Source organism: Ambystoma mexicanum, chromosome 6q (genome assembly GCF_040938575.1).
Source record: "Ambystoma mexicanum isolate Mex_15411 chromosome 6q, UKY_AmexF1_1, whole genome shotgun sequence".
NCBI lineage: Eukaryota > Metazoa > Chordata > Amphibia > Caudata > Ambystomatidae > Ambystoma > Ambystoma mexicanum.
Genome location: NC_090937.1, coordinates 202024171 through 202037650, shown reverse-complemented (window position 1 = coordinate 202037650; position 13480 = coordinate 202024171).

Here is a 13480-nt window from a genome sequence, read left to right as displayed (position 1 = left end):
AGGAGGAGTATGGAACATCTTCTTTCTGGGCGGGATACATTGCAGAGGACGAGTTCTCCACCCAGTAGTCTGAGGGTGCCAAAGAGAAGGTGGAAGCCCTTAAAGGGGAGCCACAGAGGGGAATGCAAGTCTGTGGATGTGCCAGGGCAGCTGTGTGACCAACCAGAAGGGCCAACGAGGATGGGATTGAGGAGGTGGTGCAGGGGAAGCCGTGCCCTTATTGTGTATGGGTTAGGTCAGGAAAAGGAGGAGTCACAGGGATTGATGATCTCAACATCCTCACACAGCATACATATTTCTGGGTGTGGGAGTATTTTTCCTTTGCACAAGTGAAGACAATAGATGGGGAGAGTCAGGTCTTCGGCAGGGTGGATCCCTGTGTGAATATGGACAAGTGGGGGCATAAAGGCAAGGGGCATGAGCCCCTTACCTCTGCTGAGATCAATAGTGGCCCTGCTGCCACCACTACCCCCTGCAACAGTGTTGAGGAAGTGGGCCCTTGTACAGTCCATGCCCATGGTGCAGCATGGCAACATCAATCATTGCCCTTCCTTCCCCCAATCCGTACAGCCTTCCCAATTAGTGCCAATGGCACCAGCAACTCTGGCCAGTGATGTGCCTCTTTTCTGGTGTTGCCCCAACAAGCAGTTGAGAGTGGCAAACCACTGGCAGCAACCACCATTGGGAAGAACCCTCTAAATCGTGTGTAAATAAATGCTGGCACCTATACCTGCATTGCCTGGTACCTGCACGCTGGGGAGTTGGAATGCTCATTAGTGGCAGCCCTCATGGAGAGGCACAGGCAGATGTACCATTGCTCGCTACTGTAGGTTGGGGGGAATGAAGGAGGCAGTAAATAGGTAGGGACTGGCCTCACTGAGAGATGACCCATGCATGAGATTGGCAGCAGTCCGTGGAAGAGCTTGAGAAATTAAGAATGGGGCAACAACCTCTGGGAGAGCTGCAAAATGTAGTGTGTGGTATCGGCAGTACTATGCAGGAGAGCCCAGGAACATTAGCAGTGGTTGCACCTTATGAGAGAATCTATGGACTTTAAGGACTGACTGGGGCCTGTTAGAGAGCCCACGACCTTTAGGAGGGTGGGGAAGTTGGGCCTTGTGTGAGAGCCTGAGAATGTCATTGAGTGGCTGTACTCTGTTGGACAACGTGCTAATGTTAACGGGTGTCTGTGCTCTATGAGTGAACCACTGAACCTTTCAGCGTGGCTGTGTCTACTGGAGAGTTTGAGAACTTTATTAGACTGCTCTGCCATTTAATAAGGCCTGAGAACCTTAATGGGTTGTTGTGCTCTGTCAAAGATCACTCAAATGCTCACTGAGAGAGCAAGAGAAAATCTGGCAAGTGGTGATTGTGAGAGTGATAATACTGGGAGATTCAATGACATTTCTGCCACATTAGGCAGGGGCATGTGTGAGCCAGAAACTGTTAGAGGTCTCTTAGTCACTACTACAGCTGTCTGTTTACCAGCTGCACTCATCACAAAATAACCAGGCTCCTCTTTTCGGTCTCTAACTTTTTTATGGCTAACAAATCGTCCCTTTCATCCATGATGTTGTGTTGGCAATGGATATATTTTGCGCCATAATCTCACACAATGAAGTGAATGTTAATGTATATGAGTTTCAATTGTTCAACCTGCAGCACAGCAGGGTCCCACTGCAGTTAGAGATGATAGCACCAGCCACACTAAATACTCTGTCAGGCTACACGTTTTTGGGGTGGGACACGTTTTTGGGGTGGGGCAACATAACAATTTGACTGCAACTCGTCCAGGTGCTGCTGGCCAGACAAACATCTTATTGTACCAGTCCTGGAATGGGTCATGACGCCTTGCCATGGGTGAAGTGTTCAGTAGACAGGCATCATGCATCTGTGTGGCTGATGAACCACTGCCTGTTCTTGTTGAGGACCCATCTGTATTCGCAATGCTCGAGTCTCTGCTGAAGGTATCCAACAGCATTTCGTCCCTGTATGCTTACCTGCACGACTCACAAATCTTTCAATGTGTGTCACTGGTGTACTGCCCATTGACACCATCAGTCTTGAGTTGTACATGTCCTGTGTAGTTGGTACAATTTGACCATGTTCATTACATTCAATCTCCAATTGGTGTTGAAAGCACTACAGGAGGCATCCTTAAACATGTGCATAGTGTCTCCTTGTGTTGTTTGATGCACGTTCTCAGCCCCCGACATGTGAGGAACAAAAGCAGAAATTTTACATAAAATGTAGGTCCATAAAGGAAGCCAGCAGATTCCCAATGTTACCCTTTAAATGCAGGTACCCGAGAAACAGCACACAAGGTTGACTGGATGCCCCTCACCAGCTGTACCACATCAGCCTCACCTGCCAAGAAACTGGCCCTCACCATGTTGGTCAGGTTCAGCTCCAGAGGGGGAACTCCCCTGAAGGATGCATTGTGATGGCTAAACTGCTTGTTAGCTTACCCGAAATATCATAGCGTGAAGAAAACGGACAGATGCAGCAACTGACAGTCTCAAAAAAGCCAAATCTAGTGCTTTGCTGTGCATGTTTCATAATTCTTTTATGGCACTGGATTTCTCACACATCCTGTCCAACATGTTCAAAGTATAGTTCCAACGTCTGGTAACTCAGGTCTTCCAGTTGTACAGTTGAACATTGTGGGGCACTTGCAGTTGGTGCTTTGCAGTTTTTGGCATAGTATCTTTGCTGAATTGTGTTCTAATCTTCAGGGCCACAGCGACCATTTCTTTTGCAGGCTTACAACTGCTTATAATGTATATGACGAAGAGGTGAGGCACAGATACAAAGCAGAAGACAAGCACTGTTTGCACTTTCTTGAGGCAGCAAAAGCATTTGATTCTTTATCGGATGTAACAAGCGCAAATACAAATTATGAGGCCTTACCCACTATACCTCAACCCCCTCCACCTTCTCCTAGATGTCAGCATCTCTTTGTCTTCTGCGCTGAAACCCTTCATGCATAACATTGTCTTCTGGCAAACTGCATGTACCTGCTTCCCCTTGCATTCCTTTCTGGACCCTCTTGGCTGGCAGAGGAATGAAACACAATGTTTTGTGATGGCCATTTAAACAATGCTCGGATCACTGGCCCAACATGTCTAGGGTTGTAAATATGGATTTCTAGAAGCTGGTCTGGTGGACAGATTTTAGGAAGCCATCCTAATTATAGTGAACAGGTAACTCTGAGAGGTTAGCCAAAACCCAGTCAAGATGACAAGGGAGAGCAGTCAAAGCTATTCTCAGGAGAGTGTGAGAGGGGTATGGGGCCTTCAATGGGTCCACACAATATAATACACAATAATTCAAGCTAGACATGCAAGTATAAAAACACAGAGCTAATTGCAGTCAGCGACAGTCCCAGACTCTGAGTCTGCTTTCAGTGGTGATTGTTGTGGGTGATGTTAAGAAGGATTTCTGAACTCTGTTCTGGAGGAGCAGAGGTTCAGAAGGCCAGCCTAGTTTCTTGGAACAGGGTAACATCTGGACAAGCCAGACAAATCAGGGTAGCTATGGCAGGCGGTCAAGACTAAGTCTCAGGAGGGGTGAGGGTGACTGAAAGACCTCAATGAGCATACAAAGCAAGGACACTTACAAATTACTCCAGACAGGTGTTATATTAGAAATATAGACACATTTATTATAAGGCCTTTGTAACATAGACCATAGCAAAGAATCACAGGAACACTAAGTAAACCAATACATCACAATCAATACAATATATATACAAGACCAATGGGGTCTAAAGGCTTAAACACACAAAATATGTTGACAACCTAGAGGGGAAGAAAATAGGCAGTGCAGGTAATCTTTAGACCCAGAACCACATCAATAATATACCTAACTGAGAGGCAGTCCAAGCCCTACGAATAGAGGAGCCTTATGCTCAATAGTACATGCACGCGCTTGTGCCAATGGGCAGGATAGGGTCTCTTCAAGGGTATCTAGCAGCTCAGGAAGGTGGGTGAGGTGATGCAGAACAAGTTCCCATTATTCAAGAAGGACCTCCACTTGAGTGCAGAGGCAGTTTGAGAGTCCGGTATGGAGTCGCTATTTTGCAATAGCTGTGGGGGACCCTCAGAGGCTACTCGTGAGTAAAAATGGGCACCCGCGCTAGGGCCACCGGTTGGGGTAAGGACTACTCACCGGTCCCCGATGCAGGCAGACCCAAACTTCGCCAGTACAGTCCACTTCGCTGGCAGGTTCGAATGCGGCAAAAAGGACGTCTCGTCCCCTTGTAGTTCCTAAGATACAGCGATAATTCCCAAACGGGACAGTGGTAATTTCTCCGCTCAGGTTGGAAGAATCAGCCCAGTTTCACTGCAGCAAGCTTCAGGGGTAAGAGGGTCACAAATGCAGTGAACTTGCACAGGTTGTTGCTGCGGCAGGGCAACACGGTGACCGCGTTTACTCCGATCCTGGGGCACTCGTCTCACTTCAGACCTGGGAATGCCAAGTGTACAAAATTCAGAGTGAGGGTGCCATGGACACAGAGCTAGCAGTACACCAAGTTTCGAGGGCCTCCTCAAAACGGCGGCGGTGACAGAGCTAAGCAACTGGGTAAGCTGGTCAGCCCACTGGTTGGCCCAGGGAATTTTCCGAGAAAGCTTACTTGCAGCGTTTGATGAAGGTGCCGAGAATAGTTGGTCCCACTATTCCAATGGGTCGAAGCGTCTTCGCAGACCTTCTAGGACGACCAGATGCAGAGGGGTCCCACGGGACGACAGCGGGCTCAGGGTGCCAAACCTTCCAGCGGGTCACCAGCGATTCCTCGACTCTGCTTTGTGTTGCAGGATACTTGGTGTGACGCTCACCTGACTCCCACGGAGGCGCTGGCCTGGTTCGCGCTGCTGTGACCTCTTCTAAGGTGATGCGCAGGGTTCGGAAGACGGACTGGACCGGGCCCCCAAATCTGGCTTGTCTGGCTCGCAGAAGTATCCTTCTGTAGGCGAAAATAGGGGATTAACTGTCTGCGGGGTAATGCAATCGGCCTCCCACTTTCCCCTCTCACCCTCCTCGAAACCCTTCTGTGATTCCCGTAGCGTCTCACCTTAGGGTCTGGAAGGACGAGCTCTCCATCCTGCTTCTGATGCAGGGGCGCGTTGGTATCCAGTTACTTCACTGGATTTTCGGATTGGTGAGAACCAAACTTGCTTGGCTTCCAGGTAAGTTTTTTGATAAGAGGTTCCCCTTGTGTCCATGCATTAATGTACTAATGCTAGTGTCTTTTTCCCCATAGGGGCCGGGGTACGGAATGCCGGGGAACAGGCACCGACCCAAGATGAGAGGTGAAATCCTTGTAGAAATCAGGTAAGTCTTTAATGAGCGTTTTTTGGTAATGTCTTTTCATTCGCTCATTAACGCTGATGTCTTTTTTTTCCCCTTAGGGGCCGGGGTCCGGAAATGCCAGGATGCGGCGCGGACCCAAAATGAAGAGGGAATGAATCAACAGGTAAGTCTTAACATGGAGATTTAGCTTTCCTTATTCCCTTCTCTCTCTCACCTTTTGTTCTTGCCTTTTTCTCCGTAGGCGTTGGGGCGTGACTGCGAATCCGGATGATCGCTGCTGAACATGGAGGCGCCCTGTAAAGGTGAATGGAATGCGGCGCTGCAGCGATCGACGCGATGAGCTTTTAAATGAAAGTCTTCCTTTTCAGGATTGTCGGCGAGATGTCTCGGGGATGCGGCTTTAGCAGGTAAGGACTTTTCCTTCTTCTGTTCTCTTCTTCTCTTCCTTTGCAGGTGATCCAGGATGCTGGCAGGCGTGGCAGAAGTCAGGATGCAGGAGCAGACACGGTGAGTGTCCAGCTGCTAGATGCAGAACAACGCGAAGCACGTGTGGCTGTTCGGTGGGGTTTAAATAGCCTTGGAAGAAGTTCCAGGTATGTATCCTTCCTCCAATCAGGTATGTATCCTTCCCCGACCACGCCCGAATGGTAAATGAGTCCCACAGGTAAAGTAGTTCCTTTCAGGCCTCAAGAAGGCCGGGATTCTGCAGCATGGTCTGCATCAGGTAAGTGCACCCAAGCACTCCCATAATGAGCCTGGCGCCTATGGCGCCAGGACTGATGTCTTTTATGAGCCTGGCGCCATAGGCGCCAGGACACTGTCCAAAGGGCCCCTATATGGGGTTGCTGGGTCTTTCCTTGGGGACTGGATGTCCGCTTTCGGGGACGCAGGGCTTGGAACTGGCTCCCCGGGAGCGGGCATCATGACACTTGACTCCTATCCTTTGTTCGGTGTGAACTCAGGAGATCGACATGGTAGTGGTGTTTTCAGGCTCCTCTTATCCAAAGTTCCCTTCGTGCCAAAACGGAGATGACCCAATGGGAGATCTGCTCACAAACACACACTCCATACGTGGACCAATCACGCACGACAGTGGTCGCAGGCATTCAGGGCATTCCAGACTCTCTGGCACCCAGGATGTGTATTGGGATCAGACATCCCAACCCATCCTGGAGGCACACATACAAGGCACGCAGAAGCCCGCAAAAGCATTGGGATTCGCGGGAAAGGGCATGATCAAATAAGCACTGACCTGGGTCGACCCGGCCTGGGGAAGGTGAAGGGGCAAGATGGCCAAAGGACAGGACAAAGAACCTTGTGGCATGGTCATTTTGGAGCCAGGACACCTATTCGTGCCAAACGCGGTTAACGCAGTTAATATGGCAGGAAAGGGTTAAACATTATGCGAAAAGATAGCTGCCACCAGTCCTGTCCATGACACATCTGCACAGTTCATAAAAAGTCTAGCGAGAGTTTCTAGGGCCTTTAGAAATGACTAGAGACCCAAGGGTGCTGTATGGTAAGATACATTGCACACTTGTTACATGATGCACAAAAGATGCAACATGAGGAAAGGACTAAGGGAAACAAAGTCTCCCAGTACTGACTGTTTTAAGGGCATGTCAGTTTCCCCATAAAAAGTGAGCGAAAGCCCAGAGGAGTGCAGCTGAAGGCTGTGCTTCTCTGGCAAAGTCAGTCAATGGTGTATAAACAGCAGACAAAAGTTTGGGGGTTGACACATGGAGGGAAAATTACATGCGATTATGAAATCTTTCCTAACAGGTGGACCCACAAGCAAGCTTCAAAGACTGTTTTTCCTGCAGAGCGGACCGCGGAGTGAATTGTGGAGCTAATTGCAGTCAGCAGCAGTCCCAAACTCTGTGTCTGCTTTCAGTGGTGATTGTTGTGGGTGGACCCACAAGCAAGCTTCAAAGACTGGTTTTCCCGCGGAGCGGACTGCGGAGTGAATTGCAGAGCTAATTGCAGTCAGCAGCAGTCCGCAGTACCCGGGGTTCCGGGTCGAGGCTCCTCAATGGAGGAAGACCTCAGAGTCCTGAGAAGCGGCCGCCATCGGATAACAGAGGCGAGTGGCAGCTCAGGACGTCAGAAGGAGAGCGAAAAGGAGAGCGTGACTTCTGGTGTTCCATCCGCAGCTGCAAGCATCTCCTCACCCAACGATACTGGTAAGAGTAATGGCGGAAGATTAGATTTGAGAGAAGGGGGGTTGGAAGCTGTCAAATTAGACTCATGCCCCCCCCCCTTGATGAACGTGATGAACATGATGAACACGTCTCCCCCTGCCGTCTAGCAAGGATGCAGGCCGTAATTGGAATGATGCCTCCTAATGTAGTGGCGCCTCCAAATAATGACTATTCATATCAACTACATCAACTAAATATGGGGAGGGGAGGGACTGGGGTGAACCCCAGATGACCACAGGCACTGTGACTGAAATCCTGGCGGAGAGAGGGAGCGAGGGGAGGGGATGGTGAGACCCTTGCAGCTCGCTCTCTTCCGCAGGACGGCAGGAGTGGCTCTCAGCAGGGAGCAGAAGCTGATTGGGTGATTTTGACAAGGCCCTCCCTGCTCAGCCCACAGCACGGCGCAATACCCCTCTCCAGTGTGCCTCTGAGGAAACTGCTAGTGGACGTAGAGATCCACTGAGGGAGGGAGGTAGGCAAGCTTGCTGCCCAAACTATGCAGAGCCCCCGGCGGAGCTCGCAGGAGAAGGAGGGAGACCCCTTAGCCCTGTGGGAGGTGATCCGACCACCAGAATACGGGCAAAAACAAAAAAGAGACAATCAACAGCAATGTGGACTCGAGCTTACCTACACAGGGCGATAGCCCCAATACAATGCAGCAGGACACAATGGATGCCCCCATAGAAAAACACAGAGTACTTGAGAAACTCCCAATGGCAAAAGATCCTAAAAAACAAAATAAAAAGAAAATCTCCCCTAATTTTCGCAATGTATGTAACGTGCAGCAAAGAAAAGGGAAGGACACAATAAAACAGAAGGCGGGTGCAAAATCGAAACAGACTAAAACCCATAAGAACAAATCTAAGTCCTTCACCATAGAACAGCAAAAATTATTATCAAGCTCGCTCAAACGCTTCTTCCAAAAAAGACACCAGACAGAGGAATCAGCAGCAGAAAATGAGAACGAACTCACAGATGCAGAACTAATTGCTGGGACTGAAACCCTCAATACTGCCTCACAACATTTGCCATCTAAAATTAGTGAAATTTCTACAACCCAAAAAACATTCCAGAAACCCCAGGAAAATGAAAAGTTAGCCCTTGATGAAGAGAAAGTGAGCACCCAAAATAGTGCAGACGTAGATCCTCAGAGATGGCATTATGGGAAACAACGAGACTCCATCATAAATGAGGGGGCCCCTCTAGAATGTGCTATGTCAACTTATTTGGTAGAACCCTCCACCCTCCAAAATCAAAAGGAGGGGGCACATGGCCAAAGAGTGGGGGTCACTAAACAGCAGGAAGATATCAGAACTATCAGAAATCACAAAGTGGGAGAGGCTTCTTTGGCTGGTCCAACGTCAAAGAGAGGACTAAATGCATCCTCAAGTGAATCATCTGGTGAAAAAAGAAATTGAATGTTGGATGGAAAAAGGAGACCTACGGATTCCAGGGTCTCTAGAAACATCTAAGAGGGATGAAAGAAAGAGGGAGAGGGAAAAGAAAAAAAACGGGGACCAAAGTCTGTCATTGGAGAGAACTCCCTCAACACTGATGGGGAGAGGAGTGAGTGAAATCTCATCCCAAGCTCAGAGAGAAACACCATCAAAGAAGCTAGACTTAATTTGTATAATGTCTACTATAACAATCGCTTTGGCACCATTCTGCAAGCATTATGAGACGTTAAGTGATACAGTGAAAGATCACACTAATGGATCTAAGTCAATACACAGTTGAGGACTCAGACTCAGATGTCCCTTCTCCAATTCAGTTGAAAAGGAAAGCTACCTCCCCACTGGATAAGGGTCGAGTACGTGAACCGGAAAAAAAAGATCACAAGACGCGACCAAGGGTCTCCATTCCTACAGCAAAAGGATACACATAGATCAACATCTCCTATCAACATCACAAATAGGGAGCGGGATGATCGAAGAGGGAAAATCAAAGATGGAGCTCAAAATTCTAAAGAAAATATTCGAGAGAAAAAAGAAGAAGGAAGAGAGAGAGCCGCGAAGATTTCCCTCAAGGACAAACTGGAACGAACAGAAGAAGCCTTTGAGGGATTACTTGTATCACAGATGTGACGGCCTAAAAGAAAGAAAAAGAGAAGGAAAATATTAACTCTATTGGAAAGCAAATGTTGTAAGTCATCAAAGAAAAGGAGACCTAACCCAAACACCCCACCAAGAAAAAGGGAGAGATAAGAAGGCCAAAACGCAGGATACTCGATCATTCAAATTAATGAGAACTGTCAACAAAAATGACAACTTGATCTTGAACCGACGTACAGTAATGAAATTGAGCACCCAAATCCCGAATTTAAGAGCCCTCCACTCGGAAGACTTGACGATTGTGAAACCAATGCATGAAGGAAGGAAAGCCTGTTCGTACCTGCACATACTATCAACAAGAACAAAAGATCTAATAAGTCATTCTAGTCGAAATTTTTCAAAATTAGGATTCGACTTAATAGACCTCTCCACAGTGAGAGCGCAGGAAAAGGGTGCAGAAATCAGAGGCCGTAAACAGACCTGGAAATCTCGCCAGCATCTCCCGACACCGGTACAAATAAAGCCTAGTCCAAAATCTTCAAGAGCAGAATACGCGAGGGCGTCTAGCCCATTGGAACACGCAAAAAAAGAAAGAAACTATGTAAAGGAAATAGCGGAGATACGCCAGAAAAGATGGGATTTTGAGAATGCGTAGCCAGACGAATATAGAAGACATGTAAACAGAGATGAAGAAGGCGAAAGTACCACCACTGACCATAACAGATACCCGAAAGGTCCTCATCCAAGTAGAACGATGGTCCATCAAAGAGAAGATAAAGGAAGAACAAAGTCATCCATAATCAGCAAGAGATGGGAACCAGTGACAAAAAAATCGAACGACCGATCCGAGAGGACTTGTGTCTCTAAGGCCCATCAGAAGAAGCACTCGATTTAGCCATTGAAACAGGAATTGGAAAGCCTCAACCAGAGTGATAGGTATAACAGGATCCTCCCGAGGCGGAATGACCAAATAGTGATGGGCTCATGGAACACCCGTGGCTTTGGACATCTCACAGGGACCTTGGATGTGAATCTTGGAGACCACTACATCCTGTGTCTCCAAGAGACCTGGTTGAGGACAAAACCAAGAATGGACGGCTATGAAATTGCATTCTCTTCGGCCGTAAAAGGACCCAAAGGTAGACCTTGAGCAGGCCTGTTGACAGCTATTCGATCTGGGAGTGGGCTATGCCTAAAATCAACACTAGTGTCAACAGTTCTGACCCAAGCAGTCCTAATCCAAAGGTTGAAATGGAACAAAAAAGGGGAACAGGAAATACCTTCAACGATCTTATTAATTTACACCTACTGGAACCCTGCAGTAACCAAGAATAACGCCGGCATACAATCAATAGGAAACATCATGGAAGAAACAATTACAACTCATAAAATCGACTACATCATCGCCACCGGTGAATTGACTATGTGAAGATAAAGAGCACCAGATGAAAGCAAGGCTTAAAATCTTACCCTCATATAAAAGAGGAAAGAAATGGACACAACTAATGGAGGCGTACGATCTCCATAACCTCCATAGTAGAAGACATCAACAGGGCCCCGTAGTCCTGTCTTGGGAACGCAATGGTCGAGGGATGATGATCGACCACACGTTCGTTTCAAGGGAACTGCTGCTACTCATTGACAAGTTCGAAGTCAAGTTCGAAGTCACAAGAATGCTAAATAGCGATCACAATTTGTTGCTAACGAAGTGGAAATCCATCCAGAGACAACAAGAAAAAATTACTTCGGACTTGGAGTTACACAACGGTAACATTCGACTGCATCTAAATGAAAAAGCTATTAAGCTATTAAAAAACTAACAGAAAATTATCAGACCCAGTTGGAAAGGGGCGCAAATCTACAAATAATAGAGCTGGATTATCAGCTTCTGCTAGAAGTTTTCAAACTAAACAAGAAAAAAGGAATGGAGATTCAAAAACTGAAAGCAAATGTGTATAACGCCCCACTAGTGGCAAAAATACTAATATTGAGAAAGTTTAAGAGGCAAGCTAAAAAGGGAAACGATCCAACGGTCTTGGAGAAGCTGAATCAGGAAGTTCGAAGCTACAGAGCAAGGTACGAAATCATAGCCATACATTATATCAAAAGGATTCCGAAAACATGCTCCGTGCACTGAGTGGGAAAAAATCCAGAGATTGTTGGTCAATGATACGAGCAACTGGAGGGGAATCCAGTGGGATGCTGCTAAATGGTGTGGGAGAAGAAAGGTAGGCAGCTCACTTCAAGGAACTGTACAAATCTGAAATCACCTCTGCTAGTATCAATGCCAAAAAAGGAGGGAAATGGATGATCACATGTGCCATAGAGGAAACTGAAACAAAAATCAGAAAATTGAACAACTCGCGGGCTGCTGGCACAGATGGAATTACCAATCTCGAACTGAAGCGGCATTCGGAATCTTGGACTCCCCTGATTAGCACAATTTTTGAGGAAGCAGTTAAGGCCAGAGACATTCCAACGTCATGGAGAAAGGCACACATTGCGCCAATTTTTAAAACTGGAGACAAAGCGGATGGTCCACGCCAGTATCGACCTATCGCATTGCTGGAAATGATAGGAAAAATCTTCGGTTCAATAGCCTTGGAAAATCTACAAGGTTGGATAAACCAAACAGAAAATTTTGATCCACTACAAACAGGCTTTGTTAGAGGTCTGGGCACAACGGTCAACATTTTGTTATTGAGTGCTCTGAAAGCTAAAGTAAAAGAAGGGAAACCACAGCTGCACTTAATTTTCATTGACTTGGTCCAAGCATTTGACTGGGTAGATTGGGAAATCCTGAGGGAAAAGCTAGAAAATCGAAATTGCCCAAAAGCAATTACGGGGCCAATAAGAGCATTGTAATCCCAAACATCAATAAGGGTGAGATTCAATAGAGCGGGAGATCTATCAAGAGAAATTCCCACCGCCCAGGGGATTAAACAGGGTTGCCCCTTAGCTCCCGCGCTCTACATCTTATATACAGAGGATTTCCTGGACACCCAGACCATGATCAGATCCTTTCCTCCATCATTAGGAAAGGAGAAAATACTGAGAGTGATATATGATGATGACATTATTTTAATAGATCAGACACAAGTGGGCTTGCAGAGGCAGTTGAACAACCTACTTGCTTACCTGGAAAAGAACAAATTAGAACTAAATAAATCAAAAACAAAAGTAATGTCATTTGAAAAAGGAGGAAATGTCAAAAAAAACATCAAGCTGATTGTAGACGGAACACAATTGGAGAATGTAACGAACTTTAAATACTTAGGGATTATATTGAACAACAGCAGGGTTGAACTCCAGATGCAGGAACATCTGTACGTAAAACTCAAATCTCTGATCAGCCATTCGAAAATAGTTAATCGAAGGTTTGGTCGTTTTTCAACTCTCCCTATTGTGAACTTCTACAAGGCCAAAGTTGTCCCGACAGTTATCTACGGCGTTGAAGCAATGCCTGCATTGCCGCCAAACTTATGGTTAAAACTTGAAGGCTGCTTTTGGCGAAAAGTCTTAAATTTGCCAAAATCAAATCCAATGGTGGCCATAAGGAGAGAATTAAGCCTAAGCTAAATGAAAGTCCTGGTGGAACGAAACACCATGATGCTATTCAGAAAAGTAATCGATCCATCTGCAAAACCCATTCTATAAATTATCAAAAAAGAAATAGAGAAAGAAGAAAATGGGATGTTACTTACCTGGAGGGCTCGGAACCGCCTGCTGCTTGATAAAATTGGAAGCACAGAAGAGGAACTGATATCCAATCCTACAAAGATAAATGCAAAACTATTGGAAATGGACTGGATTGAGACAGGTGATTTGGCAGATCAATGCAAACTGCTTGTAGATCTGCCACGGAACCCCAAAAAATGTAATGATGTGGTACCATATTTAGTCAAATGCCCTGAT